This window comes from Stegostoma tigrinum, chromosome 14 (assembly GCF_030684315.1).
Source record: "Stegostoma tigrinum isolate sSteTig4 chromosome 14, sSteTig4.hap1, whole genome shotgun sequence".
Taxonomy (NCBI): Eukaryota; Metazoa; Chordata; class Chondrichthyes; order Orectolobiformes; family Stegostomatidae; genus Stegostoma; species Stegostoma tigrinum.
The window spans coordinates 41,440,666-41,467,351 of NC_081367.1; the positions used below are offsets into that span (position 1 = coordinate 41,440,666).

At 38.6% G+C, this 26,686-nt stretch overlaps 1 long non-coding RNA gene across 1 annotated transcript in view; it reads right to left on the reverse strand.

The window, feature by feature from the left end:
• LOC132210537 (uncharacterized) overlaps positions 1 to 26,440 on the reverse strand; it is an 83,052-nt gene extending 56,612 nt beyond the window's left edge. The window contains exon 1 of the long non-coding RNA XR_009446664.1: positions 26,316 to 26,440. This is a non-coding gene — a long non-coding RNA (uncharacterized LOC132210537). The remainder of the gene's footprint in view (positions 1 to 26,315) is intronic.
• Positions 26,441 to 26,686: the final 246 nt, after the last annotated feature.

The window sequence follows — 26,686 nt, forward strand, 5'->3', positions numbered from 1 at the left end:
AAAGGTTCCATAATTTCTTAATATCTCTGGAAGATTTGCAACATCAGATGCAAAATAACTTTTTAGTTTCTCTGCCATTTACCCACTCTTCATCATAAATTAATCTTTCGCCACCTGTGATAGGCCTACAATTTTCCTTGTTTATCTCTTTCCTTTCACATATCAATAGAAACTTTTATAACTCTCTTTGATGTACCTTGTTAACTTGCATTCATAGTCTCTTTTCCCTTTCTTTATCAGTTTCCTGGGCCTCCTTTGCTGGGCCTTAAATTGCTCCCAGTCTTCAGGCATATTATCTGGCTTTCTTGTAAGTCACTTCCATTTATCTAATTCAATCTTCAAATTATTTTGTTTTCAGGCTTTAGGAGTGAGAGAGTATGCAGAGAAAGTAAAAACAGGATACGGACTTGAATGAGCTGCCATTATCAAGTTGAATGATGGAGTAGGCTCAAATAGCCGAATGGCCTACACTTGCTTCTGTTTTCTATGTTTCTGCATAACCATGTTTGATTCACGTTTTCTTTAACTGTTGTGCCTTAGAGGATTGTATATCTATTGTTGACCTTGTGTTTTTTTTTAAAATACTAGCCATTGTTGGCCTATTGTCAATTGTATTCTTGTATTTGTCCAATCCACTGCAGCATATTTCCTCCTCACACCCTCAGTTTCCTATGCTCAGATTTAAGACTCTAATTTCAGAATAAACAATGCCACAATCAAACGTCATGTAAATTTCTATCATATTATGGTGAATATTTCACAATGGCTTCTTTTATAACAAGGCTCTTAGTTATCTTTTATCATTACACAACACTAAATCCAAAATAGCCTGGTATCTAGTTTGCTCCTTGTCATTACTGTTCCAGAAACTCATCTCATACATATTTCAGGAATTCATCCTACATAGTGTTAGTGCAGACTTGATTAACCAAGTCTGTAGGTAAATTGAAGTTGTCCATAGTTACAATATTGCTCAGATACATTCATCTCAAATTTGCTGATTTAGAGTGAGCTCAACATTAGTACTACTGTTTGGTATTTTATAAACAACTCCCCTCAATATTTGCTTCCATTTACTGCATTTTAACTTCACCCAAACTGTTTCTGCATCTTGATACTCGATGTAAGATCCTCTCTTATTAATCTACTTATATCACCCTTTGTTCGGGGTGCCGCTCCACCTCCCTTTCTTTTTTGCACATTTTTCCTAAATGCAGAATTTCCTTGGGTATTCAGTTCATAATTTTGTTTCCCTATAGCCACCTATCTGTAGTGGGAGTTGAATTATATCCATTTATCCCAATTAGTGCATCCAAATCACCAATCATTTTTGCAAATGCTGTGTAGTTGGAGTGCCTTTAATTCACCCTTTATAACTGGATTTTGGTTGTATTTTTATTCTTGACGTAACTCTTCTGTCTGCTACTTTTGCTTCCTACTCTTCTACTTCCTTTAACTAATTTTACCTTCCTATGATCAGAGCTCTTAGGTTTCTGTCCCAATCAATCTAGTTTAAACCCACCTTAACAGTATGGCAGATTTCCCTCTGACTGTGTTAGTGCTGGTACTGTCCAGATGCAAGACATCCATCCTGGATTGGTAGCAGCTGCTCCAAACCAATGCTAATGCCTCAGAAATCTGATGCCCTGCCTCCTGCGCCAGTTTTGCAGCCATGTATTCATTCACTCAATTATTCATTTTCTATGTTCTTTCACAATATGGCATTGGGAGTAATACTGAAATTACAGCTCTGGATATTTTGCATTTCAACTGGGTTATTAGCCCCCTGAAATTTATTTTCAGGGCCTCATCTCCCTCCCTAACTGGTACCACTGCATCTGGCTGTTCACCCTCCCCAGGAAAATGTCCACAGCAGCTTTGTGTTTGTTCCTGGAGCCAAAGAGGTAACATGGCATCCTAGAGCTGCAGAAATGCCTGTCTATTTGCCTCACTAAAGAAATTCTTACAGTACTTCGCTTGCATTCTACTTCCTTCCTGGATGTCCAGCTGATCCATCCATGATGCCACTGGTCCTGACTTTCTCTGCTGTCCTCTGAGGGGCTTGATTTGTAAGTGAGATCATCTCAGAAGACTCCTCCCTGGTTCCCTTGGACTGCCTGGTGGTCAGACATTCCTTATCTTCCTATTCAGCACTAAGTTATGGTCTAACCAAATCCTAAGTATTACTAAGTATATATTTCTTTGCCTTATGGATAGATAACAATGATTCCAGCTGCCACTAGCCATCTGTAACCTAGAGTCCAAGCTTGTGCTGATAATGACCCTTTCTGCAGATCTATTCATCTTGGATAGGCATTGCATCCATGATTTCCCATATTCCACAATTAGCGCATTCCACAAGATTGATCTGGCCTGTCATATCTTAATCACTGGCTATTTATTACAAGTAGAATTGTTGATCAGTTACTTAACAACCAGTTCCTTCTGATGCATCAAAGTAGGAGACAAATACTCGATGGTGAATTAAGTAAATAGAATAGGGAAATAAAAAAAAATGACCTCTATCCCTTCCCTCTCCAAGTTACCTAATTCACCCTTTCCAAACTCAGTCCACTTGAAGTCTCCACTCCACTTAGATTCTACACACACACACACACACACACACACACACACACACACACACACACACACACACCCTTGTGTTTAGAATCTTTGGAGTAAGACTGAACCGATTCACCCAACTATCTAATCAACTACTCTCAAAGAAATTTACTATACTTTCTTCCCTTATTTCCATTTTAGCAGAGGAAAAGAAAGCAGCTAAATACTGGCTACCATGCTTATAAAGATATTAACACTTAATAACTCACCAAACTCACTCTGCTTGATGGTGGCATTGATGATTTCATACATCAATTTGCTGTTGATTGAGATCAATCAATTTCAAATTGTGAGCTAAAAGCTCTTCATTTTTAGCTCACAACTGACACATTTTTACTGTCTGTTATGCTAAATTTTTGTATGAGCAGCCTTCAACTACTTCTATAATTTTATTTCTAGCTTTTCAATATCATTATCCAAATGGTTATCAATGTTATTTTTCTTGCATCGTTTCCTCTTTTTTAATTTTCTATTCTTAGAGGGTTGACTCAAGTTTTACATAATTTTATAAGTATCACAACTCTCCAGTATTTTGTGCAAATTAGACTGATTCTGAAATAATTCCTCAGAGGCAGATATTCCATCACCAAGTCACCCTTTTTTTTAAACATGCGTATAGCACTTTACACTGGTCTGGCTTCTTCAGAGCAAGGTCTCAGAGTGAACAGAATACTGACACTTTCTGATGAAGAATCTCGGCCTGAAATATCAGCTTTCTTGTTCCTAAGATGATGCTTGGCCTGCTATGTTCATACAGCCCCACACTTTGTTATCTAGAATGCTGACACTCCTGTTTCTATTTATCAATCAGGGCTGCTTGATTGGACCAGGTTAACAGCCCCAATCAGGGAACTTATATTCTATGAGGTCCACCTAGCTGACCTGATTACATTCACTAAGGATTCATCCATGAAGACTATCAAGGATAACGCTCCCACCCCAGCCCCCCAACTCTAGTACTAGAAATGGAGAGGAAAAAGGAAGCACTAACAAGGAGAAAGTTGCATGATGAATAATTACTCCAAATGATTCATGTTTAATGATAAGTAGTGACAAATTAATTTCCCTGCAGAATCCAATGATACTAAATTAATCAAAGTAATATTCAAAATAGGATAAGGTCCGCTCATGGTGAAAAAAAAATAGGATACCAGAAGTAATAAAAGCAAAACTTAGCTCAAAGTTTTAGCTTCGGCTTTTCTTGAATGAAGGAATACTAGAACAATGCTTCCGACTGTAAGTAGGACTTGTGTGATCAGTAAAATGTGAAGAAATGAGATAGCATCATGGAGTGTAAGTAGTTCTGTAATGGTTATAAGTATCACTCACAATCGTTGATGATGTTAGTAATAATTGTAACTTCTACTACTTTTTAATTATTAAATAAAGAAAGGGTCTGAAAATTGCTGGCAGTGAGGAGATGGAACCATTTGCAGTATCAGCTGGAATGGGAACAGGGAAGATAAATTTTGTTGTCAGCACATTCATGAGAATGAATGTGCAGGAGGTGGATTTCGAGGACAAGATGAACTCTGAGAGGATATAAAAGCAGAGAAGATAAAAGTTAAGACTATCTATGCTCAGGGCTAGAATAGGGGAAGAGTTAGAAGTGAGTAGATGATGGATGCTGGATATTTTCTTTTCTGTGTGGAATAATGTTGACTCAGAGGACATTGTGGTTTAATGACTCATGGTTCAGCTAGATCCAAATAGCCAAGCACATTGTGTACTAGATGTGCGCAGATCTGCACCCTTTGGCCTTGAGGGAGTGAAAACGAAGCCATACTGGGATAAACAGCCAAGATGGAAGAGAGTAAAGGTTTGGCTGCAGATAAAACCATCAACAATATACATAAGGGAATAATTGGGCAGATTGTTGGTTGCAGAATTAATATAATAAATGGAAGGCCACAGGCCAGACAGTGAGCACATAGATAGTAGCACTTCAGTTTTCTGTACAGGTGGGCATGGTTTACAGCCACAAAACCAGGTGGAATAGAATCCTGTCAGTACGAACTTTTTAAAATCAATTGCTTAAACGTTTGTGTTGCATATTATATTGTATGCTAAATCACATTTAAAAATCTTGTGCTGTTATTTTAAGTAACCTTGTCCTTGCAGAGTAGAAGTGCCTTAGAATTTTCCTCCGTGCCTGCCACATAACATGGATGCAGGTTGCCTAGAGGACGGCTGTTACCATTGCTGTGTCTGTCTTTGATTTTCTCAGCTCCCTGACCTTTAGTAGAATTGAATAGACTCTGAGGTAGGTAAATATATTCAGTGACACAGAGCGGATGATTCTATTCTGAAAAATTCCTGTACCATTTGTTTCCATGCTTGTCTGAGGGATGGGACACACTGTTGGGCTTTTTGTTCCATGCGCTTCCCTCACAAGCCCAGAGTTAATGGAGATCTTGTCTAAGTTCAGTGAAGTGGAAATTTTGCTGCAGCAGACAAAGGCCATGCTGGCCACCTCAGAGGTTGCTATGAGAAGACACTCTCATGGAAACTCTCAAAGGAAGTGCAGATAACAGAGAAGTACCATTGAAAATTCAAGCACTCTCTCACACATCTGGCTCTCGGCTCTGCTTCTGTGCTGGGAAACTGAGTGCACCAGTTTGCCTTTTGCTGCCTGCAAGCATTTAGCTTTAGTACCAAGGGTCCATTTGTCAAGGGAGTACTTGTTGTTTTGGGATGCCTATGTAAGCATGTCACACATAGTTTAAGACGCAGGTTAAAACTTTGAGGGCATGAAATGATAATGCCTGTGATACAATTTCAGATACTATACAGACAACCAATGGTTGTTTAGACCTAGCAGGTAATCTTTGGCGGGTGGGGGTTATATTTCTGGAGATGCATCACTATGAATTCAAATGCTAGAATCACCATCTGCCCACACATTGGACTCTAGTGTTTCTTCTTTGGCAAAGATATCATTGATTTCAAGAAGTTGTAAGTATTTCACACTTACTGAGTTCATGATTATTTTATGGTTGCAAAGAAATATTCATTAATCATTTGCTACAACACATTAAAATACTAAAATACGCAACTGAGGCCAAATACTTCTTTGTAGGAGAGAGAGAGAAAGAAAAATTATGTTAGGGCAAACCAACTTTCAATAATTTGACTCTAGTAGCTTCGATACTGACTGGCCACCTGCTTCCTCTCAAATGTGATTGACTTCCTGAAATCCTCCTTTCCTTTTTTTAGGCATTCTCTTGGCTACAGCACTGATGCTGATTATCCCCATAGGAGCAAACGCCTGACACATAGGAGTCTGCTGTCCTGATGTTATAACATAATCTAGATGCGTAATATTAGGAACTGGGTGAACTTAGGAAAGGGTGCAGAGGAGATTTACTAGGATGTCGCCTGGTATGGAGGGAAGGTCTTACGAGGAAAGGCTGAGGGACTTGAGACTGTTTTCATTAGAGAGAAGATGATTGAGAGGTGACTTAATTGAAACATATAAAATAATCAGAGGGTTAGATAGGGTGGATAAGGAGAGCCTTTTTCCTTGGATGGTGACGGCGAGCACAAGGGGGCATAGCTTTAAATTGAGGCGTGAAAGATATAGGACAGATGTCAAAGGTAGTTTCTTTACTCAGAGAGTAGTAAGGGAATGGAATGCTTTGCCTGCAACGGTAGTAGATTCGCCAACTTTAGGTACATTTAAGTCGTCATTGGATAAGCATATGGACGTACATGGAATAGTGTAGGTTAGGTGGGCTTGAGATCGGTATGACAGGTCGGCACAACATCGAGGGCCGAAGGGCCTGTACTGTGCTGTAATGTTCTATGTTCTAACTCCCCAATGATCAGAATTGAATCCTGCTGGTTGAATTTTCAGGCCTGATGCCCGACAGGAAATAGACGATAGTTCCACACAAATGGTAGATAGTATCTTGAGCCCCCATCGCCACTGACACCATGGCTACAGCAATGATCCTCTTGGTAATACTACTGAGTATCCAGGGCAGCCCTTTTATTTAAGTTTCAGTTCAGTGTTAAATGCTACTTGGAGTCCTACTTCCCAATTTACCACCTGCTTTCTATTGATGCAAAATGCCTCGCTACTTACCTTTCAATATCAACTCACTAACTCTCAATAGGACAAAATAGCACATCATAAAGAGAAAGGGCTAAGCCTGTGGAAGAATACAAGACATTACAGCCCTCACCCAAGTAAGGAAAATATGAAGCCTTATCTTCATAACTTAAATCTTATCCTCAAGAAATTGTTCAAACATCTAGCACCTTAGTGCCAGGCTAATTCTGTTCTCTTTTCTGTTTCTTTTTTGTTTTTTCAGTCCTTTTCCAGCAACATAAAGTCCACACCTCAGAGAAGCATAACTTTCGGTCATGTGGTCCATCCCTTCCAAATTAACAGATCACATATTGGCACCTTGTGTGTTACATCATGAGACAGGTATGTAGATAGAGGGGACAACTGAGCAGACAGTAGACCGAAAAGCAGGGCCCTCTTCCAGTTGTGTTGATCAGGAAGGAAATGACATCTGCATGGGTCTGGCCATAAATTTAAAATTACTTGACTTTTAAAATTACTTATGTGAGAATTTTGACAGTATAGCTGAAATTGAAGAGCATTTTGTGTCCATTGAAATGGCATCAACATTCTGCAACTGACTGTGGAGATGCTACAGTTGGACACTCACTGTATTTATCAGCCTACAACTGTAGTGGAAGGTGAAATCTGTTCCTTGTGTTGGAGAAACAGATCCCTACCTTCAAGGGATTGGAAGAACAAATAGATAAGGGCCTTGAAAGAGTTATTTTCCTCTGCAGCCAGTCAGGCAAGAGTGGAGCCCCAGTCATTTGGCTATGGCAGGGTTGCTATTGATATAGTACCTATTGCTTGTAATAAGAAAGTTAGCATGTCTGCTATATTTCTACTTTCTCAGCTAATATTTGTGTGGTGCAAATCTGCAGTGAGACCCCTTCAGGCTCAAATACTCTTGAAGTCACTGGCCACGAGTTATTCAACTTTTCAATATGAACAATAGTCACCTTCATCTAACTTTTCAGAGGTCATTGGGTAGACAACTTGTAGGAGTAGTCATTTTGGAGTATAGTGCTCGGAAGCCTTCAGAGGATACAGCCTTCAGAAGATACAGAATGCTACAGGGCTGAGAAATAAATAAATCCATCATCTTTGCTACATTTGATACATTGAATTACTTCATGTCCCTTCCAGAATCAATATGTCTGTATGCCTTTCAAATAGGAGTTGTCTGAATGGATTCCATGTCTATTAATGTAGGGTGGAGAGAGTGGAGAAGAAGTTAATGAGGGCTAAAAATATTTCATTCTGATAGTGTGAATGTTCTATAAAACTTAGCTTACTAGTATGCTGGTTCTACATTGACAGAAATATATTGACTGGTTTATACTTTTGCTGGATTGTGAAATATCCTGGCTTAGAATTCCCACTCTTGTTCTGCCAGCATCACTCGTCCAAAATCAAATGAGCACAAAAGATCAAGAAATTTTAGGGGCACATGAAATCTAATGCAAAACAATCTTCTGCAATCTTTGATGCCTGTTTAAAAAAAAATTAGTTGGAGGAAGGTTGCACTAACCAGACCTTAGATCGACCTCATCAACATGGCCGATTTCTAACAATTGCATCCAAAGGTGAGACATTTCAGGCACCTTTTAAAATCCTTTAAAAATGAATGCACCAATGAAACTGGTGTCAAATGTGTTGAATAGGGATAGCTGACATGCAGACGTGGGTGTTGATTGAGGGATTGCTCTTCTGATATGACTCGCAGTCTATCAGAATGACTTTAAGAGACGTAATCATGATAGCACATTACCACTATGCATCCTGAAAGACATGTGTCTCAGCAATGGCATTCTATAATGCAATATGAGATCATCTCATAGCATTGGATCACCAGGTCAACATATAGACCGAATTACACTACAGTGCTAACATGCAAGATGAGCTTCCTGAAATCTTCTACCTGATAGATACCAATAGTCCAGCAGTAGGAGCACATCCAGTGTACACAGATCAATTCATGAGATTCAAACCATATGCTATCTTGTTCTTCTATTCCAAAGCACAGGACATTCTTCTTCAAAGACTGAGGAGAGTGGAAGAGATACGTGATGAGCAAGCAGGCAGGGTACTATCAAAACTATGTACTTGGCAGTCAACGTAAGCCAGAATTACAATTACAAGTACCACCAAAGGTTTCTAAAATCTGAGATAAACGCAAATTATACAAAGCAATTCCTGATCATAGTGTTACCATGCAAAGAAACAGAAGCCAATTCAGATCAGTGTATGGAATACCTGTGAGGCATGTTGGCAGTGAGGGAGCACTCTCCAGTGATGATGATTTTGTAGTGATGTTGAGTGATAGCAACTAGCAGCAAGACAACCCAGTTGTCAAACAAAGTAGACTAGGTTTTAATCTGTCTAACATTTCCTTAGTAACTGTCCAGATTAGTACTGCAGAACTATCCCCCTGATTCTGAACCCAATTTGTACACATTCACAGGTATGCTATACAAGACTGTATAAACAACAACTTGAAACACGAAAGGAATTCAGAAAAAAACTCAGCACAATTCGAAGCACAATTTGTTTTCCAAATGCTCTCAAAGTGAAACAAACATTACAAATTATTAGAGTTGTAGAGTCATAGAGATATACAAAGGCCTTCAGAAACAAACCCCTCAGTCCAACTTATCCAAGTGGATCAGATATCCTAAATAAATCTAGTCCCATTTGGCCCCTAACCATCTAAACCCTTTGTACTCATATCCCTATCCAGATTCCTTTTAAATGTTATTCATGTACCAGCCTCCACAACTTCTTCTTGGAACTGATTCCATACACACGCCACCCTCTGGGTGGAAAAGTTGCTTCCTAGGTCCCTTTTAAATCTTCCCCCCTCTCACCTTAAACGTATGCCCTCTAGCTTTTAACATCCCCACCCTAGGGAAACAACCTTGCCTATTTACCCTAACCATGACCCTCATGATTTTACAAACCTCTATAAGGTCACCCCTCAGCCTTTGATGCTCCAGGGAAAATAGCCCAAGCCTATTCAACCTCTCCCCATAGCTCAAACGTTCCAAACTTAACAATATCTCTTAAATCTTTTCTAAATCCTTTCTAGTTTCACAACATCCTTCCTAAAGGAGGGAGACCAGAATAGCACACAATACTCCAAAAATGGCGGAAGTATTGCTCTGTGCAGCTGCAACTCAACCTTCAAACTCCTATAATCAATGCACTGACCAATAAAGGCAAGTGTACCAAACACCACCTTCACTATCCTATCTACCTGCAACTCCACTTTCAAGGAACTATGAACCTGCACTCCAAGGTCTCTTCATTCAGCAACACTCCTCAGGACCTTACCATTAAGTGTATAAGCCCTGCCCTGATTTGCCGTACCAAAATGCAGCACCTCACATTTATCTAAATTAAACTCCATCTGCTACTCCTCGGCCCATTGGCCCATCTGATCTAGATTGCATTGTCCTCTGAGTTAATCTTTTTCACTGTCCAACACACCTCCAATTTTGGTTTCATCTGCAGGCTTACTAACCATCCCTCCTATATTCACACCCAAATCATGAATATAAATGGCAAAAAGCAGTGGACCCAGCACCGATCCTTGTGGTTCCTTCAATAAAGTATTCCATATGCTGCAATATAATTAGGTAATAGCTATTCTTAAAATGAAACCTTGGACCAATGTAACCTTTATTTCCTAAATCAAGGGTTCATGGTGATTCCTAGAATTTTATCTAGTTTTTTGGTGAGTCTTCCGCTCTTGCTGAAGTTATGTTTGCAAAGCACGTAGCATGAAGTAAAATTCTGTGAACATTACCTTATCATCTCTTCCTATGTTTCACTGCAATTCCTTTACAACGACAGACAGAAAAATGTTCTACAAAATATACTTTAAATCTAGAGTCTAATATCATAATTAAAGGCCGTGTGCTCTTGATTAGATCAAAGTGTCAAATGAATGAACAAATGAGATGACTTGCAGATTTTCCAGCACCTTTTTTGTAGCTGCAGCATGAGAAGGATCGGCCCCAAGTGTAGCATTAGCTAGTTATAACTAGTTATTCATTTCAGTGAATCAACTGCAGTAAAGGAATACGTCCCAACATTCTGCAGAACAAAGTTAAACTACCATTCTGTGATTGCAGACAATCCAGTGTTTAGAAAGATGGTCACACTTGTGAGAGAGACTTTTCTTCATATGGAGATGAGATTGGAAGAAGGGAAAATTGAGTGAATAGGATCCTGTGTCCTCAAAAGAGCAGCCTTTGATGAAAGAGTTTATGGAATATAGGTTAAAGGATTATGATGATATTCATGACTAAATCAGTCCAATAACAAGTTTCAAACAGATTATTATCTTTAGATGAATAAAGTGTAAGAAATAAAGAAAAGCCCAGGTCATCAGAGTTCATATGACAAAGACACAGTGGACCACACAGTGCAAAGTTTGTATTGCATGTTGGGGTTTCAGTCTTTATATGGTGGTACTAACAGAATATCATTATCCAATTATTTAGTTCACGGTTATACTTTTAAATCGATATCTATTACTCTTGCTGGTCCCATTATAATTTAGATGTCCTTCATTTATTCAGCACATTCGAATATATTATATTTTGTTACCCGACAATATTTTACTCTACTTCCTGAGGAAGAGGTGTTGTTAAATGACAATGTTTCTCCAGAGTTAAAGCTAATTGTTTTGCTGTACTGATTAAGGAGAGGCAGTGATTCAGCGTTAAAGCATTGGGCTAGTAATTTACAGTCCCAAGCCAATGTTTGGGGTCTATGAGTTCTAGCTCCAGTATGGCAGATGGTGAAAATCTGAATTCCATAAAATCTGGAATTAAAAGCTTGACTACTAGCAACCATGTAACCTTGATTCATTGTTGTAAAAACCTATTTGCTTCAGTAATTCATTGAGGATGGAAATCTGCTGTCTTTACCTGGACTGTTTGAATTTGGCTCCAGGCCAACAGCAATACAGCTGATTCTGTAACTGCCCTCTGAAATGGCATGAAATTTGCAAACCTATTAGTTCAAGGGCAACAAATGTATGCCTTGCTAACAAGGCTCCTATTTCATAAAAGATTTTTTAAAAATCTATTGTTGAACAAAAAGACTTCTGCTTTCTTGTTTTAGTTCATTGCTTTGAGAAAGGTCAACGCAGTAAAATTGGACTTTAATACAATCATTTTCTGGGTGCTGAATGAGATTCACAAAGATCAGATTTTGACATTACTGTCATTATGATGCTATTAAAGCCCAAAATGTAAAGATAAACATTTTCTATATGGACTTAACATCTAGTGTGATAGTTAATCATCCAAAATAGGTCAACTTTAAATTTAATCATTAGCTTTAGTGTATGAATAATCCTCATTGTTGACACCATGTTGTTTATCAGGCTGTCTGCATTATTGTTCACTATGGGGTAGGCTTGTTACCACTTACTTTTCCGGGTGAAGATCTACAAACTATACTTGGTCTGGTAAAATAGAAGAAAAGCATCTACTAATCTAATAATCAAAGGCTATTGTCTTAAACAAGATGAAGTTTACTATTTTTAACAATTAAGTACAGGTTACACTCATACGGTAGGCATTGTTGCGGAGACAATAGAGAGGATCTGGATGGTGGACCTTGCTCCTTTGAGAAACTTAGCTGTTACTCCATATGATGACATTTTAAGTGGGTGTTGATTGAGGCACACTTTGGTGTTAATCCTTTCAGACCCTTACATCATTATAAAACAGTTTCAATGCAGTAGCTGATCTTAGCCAGGTGATAGTGGGGTAATAAAATTGACTTCAATGTATTTAGCCTAAAGGCAGTGGGAAACTGCCACTTTTGATTGATATTTAGTGGCACTTTTCTGGGAAGTCCATCTTTCTGAATGTTGGATGAAAGCAGGCCCAGGCTCAGTTATGACAGCTCTCAAGGGTCAAATCGCTGTTGGCACTTCCTGTGTTCACAACCATGAAAGGAAATGAGAACAAAAGATCCAGTAGCTGTGGAAAAAATCCTCAAAATTCATCAAAGATCAATGTTGTGTATGATTTGATGCAGAGAGATACACTGGCGAATTGCAGTTTTCACATTGTGATGCATTAAAGACCACTAACAGAGGGCTCAAGCTAAACAATTCACATGCACTGTTACACAATTGAGTCAGTGGATCATGATGTGAGAGCATAGATATCTGTAAGGTGGAGACTGAGAGATTTATATCGTTACATCATCTGCGAAGATATGACATCCTTTAAAATTATATTATGTATCTGCCAAAGACATAACACGATAATGTGGTGCAGAATATGGTCTATTGTCAGGCACATCATAGAACATAGAACATTACAGCACAGTACAGGCCCTTCGGCCCTTGATGTAGTGCCGACCTGTCATACTGATCTCAAGCCCATCTAACCTACACTATTCCATGTACGTCCATATGCTTATCCAATGACGACTTAAATGTACCTAAAGTTGGCGAATCTACTACTGTTGCAGGCAAAGCGTTCCATTCCCTTACTACTCTGAGTAAAGAAACTACCTCTGACATCTGTCCTATATCTATCACCCCTCAATTTAAAGCTATGCCCCCTCGTGCTCGCCGTCACCATCCTAGGAAAAAGGCTCTCCCTATCTAACCCTCTGATTATTTTATACGTTTCTATTAAGTCACCTCTCAATCCCCTTCTCTCCAATGAAAACAGCCTCAAGTCCCTCAGCCTTTCCTCGTAAGACCTTCCTCCCATACCAGGCAACATCCTAGTAAATCTCCTCTGCACCCTTTCCAAAGCTTCCACATCCTTCTTATAATGCGGTGACCAGAACTGTACGCAATACTCCAAGGGCCGGCCGCACCAGAGTTTTGTACAGCTTCACCATAACCTCTTGGTTCCGGAACTTGATCCCTCTATTAATAAAAGCTAAAACACTGTTTGCCTTCTTAACAGCCCTGTCAACCTGGGTGGCAACTTTCAAGGATCTGTGTACATGGACACCGAGATCTCTCTGCTCATCTACGCTACTAAGAATCTTACCATTAGCCCAGTACTTTGCCTTCTGGTTACTCCTGCCAAAGTGCATCACCTCACACTTGTCTGCATTAAACTCCATTTGCCACCTCTCAGCCCAGCTCTGCAGCTTATCTATGTCTCTCTGCAACCTACAGCATCCTTCGTCACTATCCACAACTCCACCGACCTTAATGTCATCTGCAAATTTACTAACCCATCCTTCAACGCCCTCATCCAGGTCATTTATAAAAATGACAAACAGCAGTGGACCCAACACCGATCCTTGCGGTACACCACTAGTAACTGGTATCCAGGATGAACATTTCCCATCAACCGCAACCCTCTGTCTTCTTTCAGCAAGCCAATTTCCGATCCAAACTGCTATATCTCCCACAATTCCATTCCTCCGCATTTTGTACAATAGCCTATTGTGGGGAACCTTATCGAATGCCTTGCTGAAATCCATGTACACCACATCAACCGGTTTACTCTCATCTACCTGTTTGGCCACCTTCTCAAAGAATCACATCAATAAAAATGATGGTTTCAAACTAGATGATTAAGGATACTAAATTAGATGAGTGTCACATTTTATTTGATTTACTTTAGGAACGCAGGTTTACTTCGCAACAGGTGAAATATATTGCATGAACTCTACGAAGTATTAGATTATACAGATATGTATTTCAGTCATGCTTTCTTACAACTGCATGTCTGTTGTTTGTCACTTTAAAACAAAAAGCATGTTCGGGGTATGCTGTGTCACAAAATGACTGCGCTCTCTCTTTTCAAATAAGAAGTAATACTTGCGCATGTCTGTAAAAATGATGCTCCTTTAATTTGTGAATATAATTAACAGTTTGCCTCGAATGTTGCAAAAGGGCATTTTTTGTTTTAAAAAGACTGCACATTTTAATCATTATGTTTGAGTGCATTTACAACACAAATCTTTTCTTGTGCAGATATGCTTATAAATTCAAATGCAGTGTAAATTTTAGAAGGAAACCGTATTAAACATCGTTCACAAATTTGATTTGTGTGTATTTTAAACCTTTGATTTTTTTTTCTTCATCAGTTACAGGGTTATTTTTTACTTTGTGGTCAAGGAGAAGAATGAGTTTAAAACGGGCAGTTGAGGATCATCTGACCAATATATGACCACCTGATTTTAATTCTTTTCATTAAAGGGAATGCAGGTAGCATTATTAACAGACGATTGAGTTTAACTAGTTTTCTGTCTGCTGTCAGTGAAAAATAAATTCCTCTCAGTTGTGTAATAAACTCAGTATTTCATTGAAGTGCAACAGAAACAGTTGTGTACCTTTTACTTTGTAAGCAGAAAAAATGTACTAAGTGTTAAAAAGGAAGTTTCTTGTTTTTGATTATTTTCCCTGCTAAGTTTCTCTCTTTGCCCCTTTTCCAGTGAGTGTTGACTGTGCAATCGAAACACAGCAAGCATTCTCCAGTCACCATGTCCAGTTGCTTATTGCTTAGGTGTGAACAAGGGAAATGAGGATGTTTCTGTTTTTTTTTACAATTTTTGACCAATCACTGACACCAAATGAGTCAAATCTTTCTCTAATTCAATGTTAGCTAGATTAAATACAGCTAGTTCAATGTCTGCTGGAAAGTCACTTCTCGTGTGGACCCCAACTGAGATGGTTAATTAGTATCAATCGGAGATTGAACCTGAACCGAACCCCATGTACGTGGCTCGGCCACTAACTGGAAAGTTTGCTGAATCATCTTAAGACTGATGCTGCTTCCGTTTAGTTTGTTAGCAGCAAATTCTGGCGCAATCCTTATGTGGTCATTCATGGAACCATTTACATTGGTATTTGGTGTCAGCCTTGATTCAATGGTATTGTTTTCTTCTTCTAATCTGAAGGCCACTTCAACAGTGAGCACATTATCTTAGGAGACATTTCAGGGGCTCATTCTTAGAATTGCTGGCAATACTTTGAAATTAAAATCTGCTGTCAGTTGCATGTTCAAGATCCCATGCAATATTTTATGAAACACAGAGGAGGTAACCCTAGTAAATGCTTATCCCTCAAAATTTAAGTGTCTGCTGTTTGTGGGGCTATGCTGTATGTAAATTGGCTGCAGTGTATGTTGATTATGATGTTAGTGACCACAATTAAAATTACTCCTTTAGTTGTGAAGCAACTTGGGACATCAGAAAAGATGCTTTCTAAATGCCAGTTCCCTCTTTGTTTAATTTGTTCTGCAGTCATGTTTGAGAATTATTTTAATGAACTCTTTTACTATTACTCATGACCACATGGTTAAAAGTCTTACCAAGTATCTCCAGCTCCTGCTGAGGCCCAGCAACAATGGTGAGAGTGTTGTATTTCGTTATTTTAACACCACACCTGCTCCCATCCACTAAACTTGAACCACATTATAACTACCTATCCCCACAGTGTTACCACATGTAACAGACAATGTCTCAGTCATTAGTACATTTTGAATTAGAGTTTTTTATGCAGCTTCACTTATACCATTTAAGAATGCCAGCATTAAGAAAACCACCTGGTCTAACTGTAAATGAAAAGTACAGTAGGCAAATAGTCTCATGAGCCACAACCATTTTGTTTGTAGTTGTGAGGCTCATGACTTGTTAAGGCAGCTGGTACTTCATGGTTTACTTTTGTACTATTGAACAAGAAATAATGTGTATCGGCTTGGGTGTGAGGGTTACTTGGTCAATTATTATTTAGGAATAAGTCATGGATGATTTAAAAGCATTGCTGATAATAGTTTTTTTAAAAAATTGATGTTTCACTTAACCAGATTCATTATTCATTATTTTTCAGTAAACCTACTTTGGAAATAAACTTTGCATAATTTTGAAATTTTCATTATAAGACCGTAGTTAGTGAACAGTTAGGGTAAATATCTGTGAATAATATTTAGCATGAAGGGAAGTGTTCTAATTGCTTCAGTGTTGCCAACAAAATTTTAAAGCAGTCACATGATGTGTTTTAGATTTTTGTAAATAATTCATATAACTTCATGAAAATCTAACAAATATCAAGTTTTTTGTGACAAAGCATATCCAAAGTACATTTAATGCAACTTCATTTTGTCGCAAAAGTCAATTGTAAATGAGATGCGCATTACTGTATATGGTCTTATGAGTCATGAGCTTTTATTTGTAAATATGAAGATCATAACTTCACAATTTAGCTGATTGTTGTTTTATTTTGTAGTCCTTTTCCATTTATATTTACACTTCAGTCCCCAGGCCCCTGCTGGAGGGTTTATGCAACCATTTCTGAAACATCTGAGTAATGCCAAGCCCCATACTTGAGTTTGAGGAAAATTCATTTGACACTTGATTACACAAGACTGGGAATTCACTGTTTGAGGAAATGTTTGCAAGCCTTTATCTCTGGCTGTACACTGTAAGGGCCCTAACTCAGTGTGCCACCAACTTTTTAACTCATTTTTAAAGTGCTAGTTTAGTTTCTTTCATTATTTTCAATTTTCAATTTTCAAGGTAGAAAAATCTGAGCAGGTACATAGAGTTTACTTTCATGAAATAGGAATAGATTTGTGAATAGTTCAGGAAGTTAGGTTTTGTTTGGTAAAGGAGTGACAAATGAATCTGAATTTGTGCTTTCACTATTATAGCAAAGACTTCCATTTCTCCAGTGCTCCATGCAGACAGAAAGATATCCTTGTGCGTGTTACAGGGAAGAAATAACAAGAAGTCTTACTTAAGAAGGAAATCGGGAGGGCAAAAAGGGGACATGAGATAGCCTCCTTTGCCAAAGCTAAGGAGAAACCAAAGGGATTCTACAAATACATTAAGAATAAAAGGGTAACCAGGGAGAGAATAGGACCCCTTAGAGATCAGCAAGGCTACCCATAATGGGAACTGCAGGAAATGAGGGAGATACTAAACAGGTGTTTTGCATCAGTGTTTACTGTGGAGAAGAATATGGAAGGTATAGAACATAGGAAAAAATAGTGAAATCTTGAAAAATGCCCATATTACAGAGGAGGAAGTGCTGGATGTCTTAAAACACAGAGGTGGATAAATCCCTGGGACCTGATCAGGTGTACTCCAGAACTCTGTGGGAAGCTAGGGAAGTGATTTCTAGGCCCCTTGCTGAGATATTTATATTATCATTATCCGCAGATGAGGTGCCAGAAGACAGGAGATTGGCTAATGCAGTGTCACTATTTAATAAAAGTGGTAAGAAAAAGCCAGGGAACTATAGACTGGTGATCCTGACATCAGTGGTGGGCAAGTTGCTGTGGGGAATCTGAACGACAGGATTTATGTGTATTTGAACAAACAAGAATTGATTAGGGATAGTCAACATGGCTTTGTGCATGGGAAATCGTGTCTCACTAACTTTGAGTATTTTTTGAAGATGAAATGAAGAGAATTGATGAGAACAGAGGGGGAGTGTGATCTATATGGACTTCAGAAAAATGTTCAACAAGATTCTTCATGGTATACTGCTTAGCAAGGTCAGATCACATGGAGTACAGGGGGATCTAGCCATTTGCATACAGATCTGCCTCAAAGGCAGAGGATGGTGGTGGAGGGTTGCTTTTCAGACTGGAGGCGTGACTAGTCGTGTGCCACAAGGATCAGTGCTGGGTCCACTGCTTTTTGTCATTCATATAAATGATTTGGGTGTGAACATAGGAGGTGTGGTTAGTAAGTTTGCAGATGACACCAAAATTGGAGGTGTGGTGGATAGCGAAAAAGGTTACCTCAGAGTACAATGGGATCTTGATCAGGTGGGCCGATGCGCTGAAGAGTTGCAGATGGAGTTTATTTTAGATAAATGTGAGGTGCTGGATTTTGGAAAGGCAAATCAGGGTATGACTTAGACCTAATTGTAAGGTCCTCAGGAGTGTTGTTGAACCAAGAGACTTTGGAGTGCATGTTCATAGTTCCTTGAAAGTGGAGTCACAGTAGTTAGGACAGTGAAGGAAGCATTTGGTATGCTTGATTTTATTGGTTAGTGCATTTTGGTGCACTGGTCTCATGCAATTCTCATCTCCCAGCTATAGGAAGGATGTTGTGAAACTAGAAAGGGTTCAGAAAGGATTTACAAGGATGTTGCCAGGGTTGGAGGTTTTGACCTGTAGAGAGAGGCTGAATAGGCTGGGACTATTTTCTCTGGAGCATCAAAGGCTGCATGGGGGAACTTATAGAGATTTATAAAATCTTGAGGTTTGTGGATAGGGTAAAAAGACAAGGTCTTTAGCTGGGGTGGGGGTGCCCAAAACTAGGCGGCATAGGTGTATGGTGAGAGGGGAATATTTAAAAGGGACCTAAGGGGCAATGCTTTTACATAGAGGGTGGTGCGTGTATGGAATGGACTGCCAGAAGAAGTGGTGGAGGCTCGTACAATTCCAACGTTTAAAAGGCATGTAGATGGGCATATGAATAGAAAGTGTTTAGAGGGATATGGGCCAAATGCTGTCAAATGGGACTAGATTTATTTAGGATATCTGATCAGCATGGACAGATTAGACCAAAGAGACTGTTTCCATGTTGTACATCTCTGTGGCTTTATGAATCTGCAACATGATAGAGGTGGTATCACACTTGCAAGGTATAGTTTTGGGTGAAAACAAATCAAGAAATGGTAGAAAGAGTTCCAGTGTGAAGACCCTTAATGACAGAAAGTTGGCAGTTATGTTCGAGGTGAAAGAGGTTGAGAAAAAAGCAAGAGCTAAACTAATTTTAAGGTGAGAGGGGAAAGATTTAAGGAGGATCTGAGTGGCAACTTCTTCACACAGAGAGTTGTGTGTATATGGAATGGGATGCCTGAGAAAGTGGTTGAGGCAGGTACAATAGCAACGTTTTTTAAAAAATGGATACGTACATTGAGAAGAAGGCTTTAGAGGGATGTAGACCAAATGTGGGTAATTCGAGCTAGCTGAGTGGGCACCATGGTCAGCATGGACTAGTCTGGGCTGAAGGGTCTGTTTCTATGCTGTATTATCCTACGACTCCATGGCTGTATAGCTGTAATGTAAAAAGATTACACCACGCAAGTAGGAAGATGTGAAAAGTTAGACCATGTACAGCTAATTAAGAGATACTCAGAGCCAAATCACATGTCCCACAGAAATATCAGGTTTTGGGAAATAATGTACCACAGATTATGAATGAGAGACAAAATAGAGGAATGTTTTAAAATCCAATAAGTTGTTTATAAAAGTTGGATAATTTTAAAATTATGTATTGCATGAAGATATCAATATAAATTAGGATATTAATTTATTTCATCATTAGAACTGTAAAACCAATAGCTGGTGAAGTAAGAATAACAACTCCATTTGAAGTTTTTTTCTGAGGTTATTGTAACAGTGATTTTAAAATTGAAACATATCCAATTGTGGTTGCTGTCGCAGTCTTACTGCTAGAACAAGAAGATAAATACCTAATCAGACCAATAGAGGTCACCCTTTACATTTTATAAGATTAAAAGTGGTACTTTGAGAAACTTGCACAATTTACATGATCACAATTTATAACCACCTTTGGCTTTGTTCATCATTTTGTCAAATCTTAGTTATTTGTATGTTTTGGGAAATGTTCCACTTTTACTTATTTTCTAAAGATACTGGCCATTATTTGTCATGACACTGCAGTCCCCTCGGCACTTTGCCCGATTAAATGGTCCTACACCATCCATGGTTTTCAGATCATAGTGAGCCAGTTAGCATTCAGACCCAATTTTTGTGCAGATTGAGAACTGACTATTGATCACGTAAAGAAATATTCATTGAACAGTTTTTTTCATTCCTTCTCCAAAATTGTTAAGACCTCTTGCAGCTGAGCTTAAATCCTTAAACTCAACACAGCTTGGTAACATAAGGTCAGAAGTGGGGATGTTTGCTGATGATAACACAATGTTCAGCTCTATTTGAGAATCCGCAGACACTGAAGAATTCCATGGTCAAATGCAGCAAGACCTGGACAATATCCAAGTTTGGACTGACAGGTGGGAATTAACATGTGTCAAGCAGAGACCATCAAAAACTAAAGAGAAACCATTGCCATATTCAGTGACATTACCATTGTTGAATTCTCCATTACCAACATGCTAGGACTTACCATTGAGTGAAAACTGAACTGGACTAGCTAAATAAATGAAGTGGCGAGGAAAGCAGGACAGAGGCTAGAATCTTGCAGTGAGTAACTCAGCCTCTAACCCCCTAAAGCGTATCCACCATCTGCAAAGTACAAGTGAGAAGTATAAAGAAATAATCCCCACTTACCTGAGAGATTTCATCTCCAACAACACTCAGGAAGCTTGATATCATGCTGTACAAAGCAGCCACTTGATTGGCATCCTAACCACCATCTTCAGCATTCACTTCCTTTACCACCAAAGAACAGTGTCAGCAGTGTGTATCATGGACAAGATTCAGTGCAGAATTTACTAAAGTTCCTTAGGCAGCACCTATCAAGCTCTCTATGACTACCATCTAGAGGGATAAGGGCAGCTAATGCTGAGGAACGCCATTGCTTGTAAAGTTGCTGTCCAAGGCTCTCATTACCATGATTTGGAAATATATCACTGTTCCTTCGCTGTCACTGGGTCAAATCCTGAAGTTTCTTCCCAAATTGCTTTGTGGGTCTACCCACACCACATGAACTGCAGCATTTCAAGAAGAGAGCTCATCTCTAACTTCTCAATGGACATTAGAGATGGCTGATAATTACAGGCCCAGCCAATGAGGCCTACTTTCACTGAAGGAATAAAATAAACATCTAAACTGGACCTCCTGATCTATGTGGTCAAGTACAACAGTTCCAAAATTGCAAATTATAAAGAATCTACTTGGAAGATGGTAATTAGTTCTTCCAAGTAAATTCTGCACATGAATCATGTTCAATTTGGACTTATAACAACAAAACAGCAGTCATATCTCTGTGTTAAATTCCTGGGAGCACATGCATGAAATAGACTTTAGCAATTTAGGAAGAAGGCTCACCATCACCTTTTCAAGTGTAACCAAGACAGGCAATAAGCTTCAAACTTTCCACTGACATCAATCTCCTGAGAATTCTTTTTACTATAAAACAATTTAGTTCAATGTAAACAAAATTCCTCATAGGTGCTGCACTGTGTTCCAATGTGGGTGCATTTTATCAGTAGTATTGTTTAGCACTTCTGCACACATGTTTAAATAATTTTATAGATTAATTTTGAAGTAACATTAATTTGATTACCTTTGATTTTAGCCAGATCAGGTAATATGGGTCATTATACTGATCAAGGCCAGCGTGTTATAGTCTCAATTTTTAAAAAAAGACTTGAAATAAAGAATGTTGGGATGCCAGCGTACCTACAGCTGTGAAATGAAAAGGTTAGCATTTTGTAATTCTTTATGAGACTGAAAGAGATGATTGAGCTTGTTTATTAGTGCAAAAGATAAATTGAGAACACAATTGGGAAGTAGAATAAATACTCAATGCATACAGATTAAATTAATAGGTTAGAGACTTGAAGAATGCTTCATAGAAAGCTGTTTGATGTATCAGCTTGGCTCAGTTGGCTCCAATTAGATGATTGTGGGTTTAACCTCAATTAAAATCTCAAACGTATAATCCAGTCTGACACCTTGGTGCAGTATTGAGGGAGAGTTGTGTTGTTAGATTGGCTGTCAAACTACAATATTGTGTGCTCAGATGTGTAGAAAAATCCCATAGAACTACACTTGCATAGCAGAGTTGTCCTGATCAGTATTTATGCTTCAAATACTGTCATCAAAACAGATCATCAGATAATTTTCTTTCACTCGTCTCTTAGAGACCTTAATGTGTGAATTGGCTGCCATGTTTACCCTCACTATGTGCTTTGGAGCATCTTGGTAGGAAAGATGCTGTAAAAATGGAAGGTCTATAGATGGTAGGGAAAGATCACTTCAATAGGGTAATAAAAATATAAAAACATGAACATGTAAAAATGTAACTTAAAAGCATAAGAATGTCCCATACAAGGGAAAGATGTGAGAAAATGGGGAAAATCAGACAAAATTGGAAATGCGGCTAGTCTGAAATGAAAGTGCTGGCAATAGTCAGTCAGATTATGGGTCCTTAAAGCAAAAAGAGATGTGTTCCATCCCTAGAGACAGAAACCTCACCACCACCTGGCTGTGTTCTGTTTTTTAAAAAAACTGTACTTGAAATGCCAAATTGCCTTTTCTTCCTCCTTTCGCTGACAGACATGTCCCATATCCGTAGGCCACCCACAGCAAAGAAAATGGAATATATAGTTAAAGTTTAAGGTTACTAAAGTAAATATTCTCAACTGATGAATTTGATCCACTGAAGTGAAAGGTTGACTATTGTGGTAACCTGTCTACTAAACTTGCAAACTAACATTAATGTATCTAAATTAGGCCTTCTACTTTCTGGTCAATGACAAACTGACATCAAAATATTAACTTCCCAATGCCTTTGTCAGATTGGGTGAATTTAAGGTTATGTAGTTGAATGATTTCACACACTGCCATGAAATGCCTTCGAATTTCTTGCATCATCTTCGGTTCTGCACCGCTGCTCTCTAAAATGATGCAGCATTTAAGCCGAACACCTTGGATGAATATGGTTGCGTCTGACATTGTTGATATAATTTTTGACAGTATACCTAACATCAGCCACAATCCAAAATCTAATGCAGTTATTTGTAGCTAAAAAAATATAATAGTGAGAGCAGCAGAGTCATGAAAGTTGTAAGGCTTGAGTTCACATTGTTCTAAGATTGAGGATTCCTGCTTTAATTTGGCTTTAAGTATCAGACAGTTGTGGCAAAAACAATGTGAACTGAATTGTTATGTCAAAGTGCAGTGTGAAAAATGTTGTGAAATTTTCATGGCTACAATGCATAATTTTGACCTTTGTAAAATAATAATAGTTGTTGTTTTATACCATTTAGTTGAAATGTTTCAACACCTTCATATACTATGGAATTTTTTGATGCATGATGACTAATGTTATGTGGCCTAGTGTGACAGTTATTCTCTATGAATAACATCCCATAAGCGTGAATATAACAAAATACTCCTTAATCCTTTAATTGGTGATGCTGTTTGAGAAAAGAATTTTAGCTTAGTCAATGCAAAAACTCCTGGTCGGCATAATTGGGACAATTCTGTTTCCTGCTGAAGGTACAATTCTTTTTCACAGTGAAAAGAAAATATTCAAATATCATTGGGGGAAATATGTAAGAAGTGTGGATTGTAGTTCAATATACGTAAACTGTATCTTTGGAACCTGCACCGTTAATCTCTTGTATGATCTGAGTCGCTGTAACACCTACCATGAAGTTACAATAGAGTTTTATACTTTACCAAGTACGCACATTAATAATTTCAAGGCTAACACAGCTAAGATCATTGTTAGTATTTTGATAAGTAGCTGGTATTAAATTAAAGCCTAAGAATACACTAAGGAAATGGATAAGCAGTATTACTGGAATGTTAAATGAAAGTTTTATTTGATGTAGCCTTGTGTGACTGTTCAGAGCTGTGCTCCTTGATCCAGATCACATTGCTCCCTTACATAATTATCAGCCAACCACAAAAGTGATGTGTTTTGTCTGTTTTCAGTCAAGCTGTCAAATACTAAACCTCACAGAAACAGAGAGATAGATTTTCATATTTGGCATCCAGGTAAAAATGAGCTAGTGGACATTACACCAGCATTTATTTTCATTTTAACACCCAGGCATTTGCCTCAGAAAAGGCGGAAATACATTTACGTACTGCCCATGTTAGATTTGTACCTCCCAATTAGTTTGTTTTCCACGCTGATGCTGGCTTGGTAGGTGAGGAGAACAACTCTTTAATAACAATCCTTGGTGAACTCACAAGAGGGTATCATTGAGTGAGAGACGAGGAGATTTCCCCAGCACCTCACCCCTAGCAATACCTCAGCCTGTCCAAATTAGCATTCCCTTGTTTCCGCAGACCACCCAGGTGATATGGTTAAGTCGGCTTTCTAGAGTAAGCAACAAATGCTGCTCAGGACGCAGGGAAATTCAGATTTTCTAATTAAGAAATGTTTTGCCGTTGTAGCTATAAGAACACCCAAAATAGTTAATACATCTTTCAAATTATAAGGAGAAAATGTGAGAGTGTGACAAATATGGAGAGTAAATAGGTTGGAATTCTTCTAACCTAACAAACATACAAAAGTTGTTTACCAGGTAAATTCTATTTGTTATTATAACAATAATGACAAGCAGGCATATTTTTTAAAATGTCATATTTGAACATAACTTTCAACAATATGGCCTAAAATATAGCTTCCTTCCATCATTAGTTCAATAGTTGTTGAGTAGATTTTCCGCTTTGACACAAAAGCAGTGGAAAATCTCTTATCTGCGGTTCCTCCTATTCTCCTGTATTGTTGTTATTAACAGGACAAAATCCTTAATGAATGATTTTCTGTTCATTTTGCTGCACATGTTGTAGGGCAACTATTCTTTACAGCTTAAGCAAATAAACTGTTATTTCACAATCAAGGATGTATGATATCAGACAACAACATAATATTGCCACACAAAAAATGCAGCCCTTTGGAAAAATAACTACTTCCCTTCAATTTAAGGGATTATCCAGCTCCTAAAGAGCAATGACATAATATTTAAATAAAATGAGAAAAAACTGATTTAAGGTGACCCACACAATGAGTGGAATTTTCCAGGCCGCCCCAGAGAAGGGCAGGCAGGGGAACTTAATAGGACAAGGAGCAAAATTTCAGTTTTTTTGATGGTGTTTTGTTATTAATTTCTCAGAACCTTTGGGCAGATTAGCTACCTGGTTTGCATTCATTAGCATACTATGCTTAACACAAACACCCCAGCTGTAGGATTCATACTCCAGGGTATAACCTTGTTAGCCAAAAGCAGGAAACATGCATGCTCACAAACCTGACTATATATTTACCTATAGGAGGCATGAACCTGACAGAGTAGAATGTTTCCTCCAAGCTCCAAGGATAAACTTCTCTTGTCTCCTTCGCAACTATACTGTGTCTTTGCATACACGCTCGTGTTGGCGGTGAAGCCTTTCCGTGTAGATCAATTTATGACAACTCTCAGTTGTATGTAATCTGGCTTAATGTTGTTAATTGCATACAGTGCTAAGGGTGAGGTCTGACTGACCCAACAAGCTGGCCAAGTGAAGTCAGCAAATCTGACCAGACCAGGCAGGTCATGCTGAAATCATAAGGAATCTCAATTCAAAGGGCCATCTTTTGTGGCCATGTCTTTGTCTCATGCAAGCCTTTGGTGAAAAGCTATCAGTTGTGTAGGTTCTCCTAGTTATGATAAATGTGAGCTGATGGTGCATGAGCTGCTGACTGTTGTAGCTCCTTTTATGATTTAAATGTGAATCTGAACAAATATTTGAGAGTTAGGGCCGCTGTAATGCCAGCAGTGCCACATTGGTAGCTTCAATAAAGTGACAGACATTGACTGCCTTTGCGGTTTTCAATGGAGATGTCTTGAATTTATCTTCCTGTATGACAGCCCTCTACAGTGACAAGCTTACAATGCTGCCTCACATTTCATAGGAGCACATAACATTGAGTAGACTGTGGTACATACCGTAGAAGAGTACAGCTGATTATTCATTCTGTTATGGCACTGCAGACAATTTCTCATGAGCTGCACACAGGCACTGACCACCACAACAACTGTGCTGCCAGCCTTTGTCAGTCAGAATAGCCTCTTGTTGCCATCCACAGCGAATAGAACTTCCCTTCCCTCCCGGACAGCTGTCAGATGAACCTCCCAGGAAGGCAGTACTAAAGCACGGTGCAGCTTTGCTTTGCCTGGTCTCTGATATCTCCAAAGTGTTGATGAACAGAGGATGAATTATTCTCCTGAGTTGCAGAGAATTAAGTACTATCAGGGTACTTTTTTTAAAAAAATGGCATCTGGAAGTTGTAGTTCCCCCCCCCTCCTTGGAAAATCCC